This window comes from Hipposideros armiger, unplaced genomic scaffold (genome assembly GCF_001890085.2).
Source record: "Hipposideros armiger isolate ML-2016 unplaced genomic scaffold, ASM189008v1 scaffold_1553, whole genome shotgun sequence".
NCBI classification, from domain to species: domain Eukaryota; kingdom Metazoa; phylum Chordata; class Mammalia; order Chiroptera; family Hipposideridae; genus Hipposideros; species Hipposideros armiger.
This window is the reverse complement of record NW_017732903.1, coordinates 155,629-159,215: the sequence shown is the minus strand read 5'-3', so window position 1 is coordinate 159,215 and position 3,587 is coordinate 155,629. Positions and strand designations below refer to the sequence as shown.

General features: G+C 61.3%; 1 protein-coding gene across 5 annotated transcripts in view; it reads right to left on the bottom strand.

Moving 5' to 3' along the window:
- LOC109377782 (ETS translocation variant 3-like protein) overlaps positions 1 to 2,942 on the bottom strand; it is an 8,947-nt gene extending 6,005 nt beyond the window's left edge. For 3 of the 5 annotated variants that reach the window (XM_019634238.1, XM_019634237.1, XM_019634235.1), the window contains exons 1-2: positions 2,761 to 2,942; positions 2,396 to 2,541 (exon numbers count right to left, since the gene is read on the bottom strand). The gene's annotated coding sequence lies outside the window, so the exon portion shown is untranslated. Of the gene's footprint in view, positions 1 to 348; positions 534 to 2,395 lie in introns of those variants that run through there. The other 2 variants (XM_019634236.1, XM_019634240.1) reach the window with 2 other exon arrangements.
- Positions 2,943 to 3,587: the final 645 nt, after the last annotated feature.

Genomic DNA, 3,587 nt, shown 5'->3' with positions numbered 1-3,587 from the left:
CTCAGCCGTCCCCCCACCTGCCGCTCCTGCCCCTCCTTCCATGCTGCCCCGGGCCCCTCCCAGGCTCCCTCTCACTCTGCAGTATGTACGCCCTCCGGGTCGGGTCTCAGGCCTCGTCCCCCCCCCCTCGTGCAGACGCCTCAGACCTCACTAGTCTGTGCGGTCCCTGGGGGCTGGGGGCTTTAAAAGGTTTGTGTAATTCCGTGTTGCAGAAATCCAAACCCAGGCACCCCATGCCCAACCCCAGACCTGTCACCAAAGGCAGGTGAAAGTCATGGGGGGACCCAGGGATTAGGGGCATCTTCCACTCACCCCTCTGTCTGGCCCCCAGGTCTCGGTTTCACTGACCTTTCAGTCTTCAGCCTCCTTCCCCGTTTCTCTGCTCTTGCCCGGGTCTCCCCGTTTCTCTGCTCTTCCCCGGGTCTCCCCCTCTTCCTTCTCTCCAGTTCGACCTCCTCTGGTCTTACTTCCCCACCACCGTCCACTTCCAGCTCAGTTCCCACGGCCTCCCCATTTCCATCTTTGCTTCTTGTGTCTACCAATGGTGGTCTGTGTGGCACTGGCTCTCACTGTCACTTTCCGTTTCCTTGCCTGTCTTTCTCCAGCCCCCCGCCCCCCCCAGAGCTGGACACTGAGCACAGGCCGGGCTCTCCCAGCCCAGCCCTCTCCTTCCTCCCGGAAGCTCCCCAGGCTCCCCGTACCTTCCCCTGTGGCAACCGCAGTTGGTTCCTTTCACCCCATTCCCATCAGCTGTGCCCCGGGGATCCCCCTGCCTGACAGCCCCATCCTACCCTTCGTCCGGGACCCAGGGACCAGAAATCCCCATCAGCAGGCGCTGAGGCAGCTGAGGACCCAGACAGAGGAAGCGAAAGCTACCAGCTAAACGTGGAGCTGGGCGAGCTGGCCGGTGGCTGAGTGAGGGGTACGGGGGATGCAGGCCTCTGAGGCACTGTCACCTCCCGGAGGTCCCTGATGCCAGCTGACTCAGCCCCCGTTCACTCCCAGCCTCCACCCCAACTCTCGCTTTCAACCCCAATCTTCACACGAACCCTAACTTCAACTTCCACCAAGTCGCAAGTCCAACTGCGGGCTCCATCAACGAGTCCTTGTGTCTCCCCACGGGGCCCACTGCCCTTCAGGGTGGGGTGGCCGGGGCACCACACACTTCCCCAGCAGCTCCTACCCCCCGGGAAGGGCGGGGGCCATGGGACTTCTTTGCCAGATCATCACCTCTGACTTCCCAGCCCTACCGTCATAGGGGCTCTCCTGATGAGGGGCACCCCCAGCTGTCAGGCTTCAGGCTTCTTGGAGCCAGCTTTTTGGGAAGGATGTCAGGAGTCTGGGAAGTGGAGAGGAGGATGGGGCAGAGCCGTCTTACCCAGTCAGAGGTCTAGTTTTATTCACAGAGCCTGGCTCACATGGCCGCACAGCCTTAACTGTCCCCTCCTAGGCCCTGTCTGCCCATCCCTGCGCTGTGAAGCCCACACCCTCAGCGCCGGTCCTCACCTCCCCGCCCCTCACCCTGAGCCACATGGTTGGCCCCAGGGAGCTCCCTGGTGTACCCACAGCTGAGACCGGCATCCATTCAACTCCCGGGCCCCACGACCCCATTTATCCCAGGAGTCTGCCCAGTGAGCAACGTCTGACCCCAGCCATGCCCCTCTGGGGAGAAGAGCCTGCTGTGTGCACGACGTCCCTACTTCTGTCCTGACTGCCCACCTGGCTTTGCGGCTGTCCCACACATGACGGCAGAGATGGCCCTTCGGAGGCTGCAGGGCGGCCCTTGGGAGCCCGTGTTCCCTTCCGGAAGGGGCTCTGCAGCGGGGGTGGGGGCGGGGGTGGAGAAGGGCCATCCCTTTGGCCAGCCCCCCCCCCCAGGACCTGCCACCAGGATCCCTTACCTCAGTGCAGCAGCCGTCCCTGCTGCCCAGCGGCTGCCCCCCAGCCACCCCTCGCTCACCACCACGCAGAGTTAGGGTTCCTTAAAATGAGAGCAGGATCTCCAAGCTCCCAGGGGGCCCATGTGGTTTTCAGACAATGGCATTAACCCTTCAGGGGCCAGTGGCACCTGGGCCTGCGGCCCCTCCACCTCTGTGGGGGTGGGTGGGGGGAGTGTCTCTCCTGGGTTCTTTGCATTCAGCGCCCGCCTCTGGGGCCGGCAGCTCCTAAAACATCCACGACAGAGAGACCCGGTGACAGGGCTGCCCTTTTTTCAGTTCTGGGAAAAGGGACACTGGACTGCCGGGAAGTCCTTCCAGTGGCCTGCCCTTCCCACTCTAAGGGAGCCCTTCTCTCCTGGAAGTTCTGTGGAGNTGTGCACAGCCCACCTGCAAAGCCTGGGGTGGCTCTGTGTTACTGTTACTGCGCTGAGGGGACAGGCACTGAAACCACTGACCCAGCTCTTGGGTGCTGCGTTTCTTGAAGGGTGACGGCCGCGAGCGGTCGTCACTGTCATCTCAGAGCCATCATCTGACTGCCAATAATATGATTGGTCTCCTTGGCCACATGGGGCTCATTACAACGCAGGCAGGTTTCGGGTCACTGTTTAATAGAGGCAGGAGGGGAACGCTGGTAACAGGCCGCAGCAGGCCTGGAGCCCGGCACCGCAGCCCGAGGAAACCTCTAAAGCAGCCTCCCCTCTCATGAGCTTCGCTAGGATGAGTCAGGCTAATACCACGTTCCCCTTGTTGGGTTGGACTTTGTTTTCAGATGTGACTTCACTGAGTCTTCACAGTAACCCTCAGAGGTGGGCATTGTTACCTGTGTTTTGCAAGCCGAGGAAACTGAGGCTCAAAAGACTAAGTGGCAGATTTCCTAAGATCCCTGGGCGAGCGGTGTGGCAGGCGGGGAGCAGGTCTGTCTGGCTTGGGCTCTTAACGGTGATCAGTCAGGGCAAGAAACCTGGGAGCAGGGGTGAGGCTGGGGGTGGCACATGGAGTACACCTAAGAAGTGAGCGCTTGGCCAGAAGAAGGATCAGTGGAGGCCCCGGGAAGCCCAGGCCGGCCAGCAGATGGGCAGGCGGGGTAGAGAGGAGAGAGAGACAGGAACACAGCCAGAGGACAAAAGCCCAGGGCCCCAGAGCAATGCTGCAAAGGAGAAAGTCGCCTCCCGGGTCACTTTGTCCTGGGGCCTCTTGAGCGGCTGCAGAATCTGACTGGCTGGACGCAGCCAGTCTTCCCGGGACCGCTGGATGGACTACGTGGGAAAACGGGAAGCGGGACTGTTTCTAGATACAAAGGTGGAGGAAAGACATAGGGCAGGACAGTCAGCGGGAGGACAGAATGAGGGACAAACCACGTGGTGGTGCTGGGGCTGTGGACACAGGTGAGGTCAGAGGTCAAACCAAAGCCACTAGCCCAGGGGGTGGGGGTGGTTGGTGGTGGCGGGTATTTTATGCTAAAGACCAAGCAAACTGCCGAATCCGGGATCTGGGATCCGATTAGAAGCCTCTGGTCTCTGCCCTTGATTTTGGCCCCAAGTGCGGGGTGCGGGGTGCTGAGTCCTGAGACCCCCCTAATGCTATTAGCTAAAGCTGCTTAGGTGAGAGCAGGCTGAGCTGGGGGCTGGGAAGGCACCGCCAACCGCC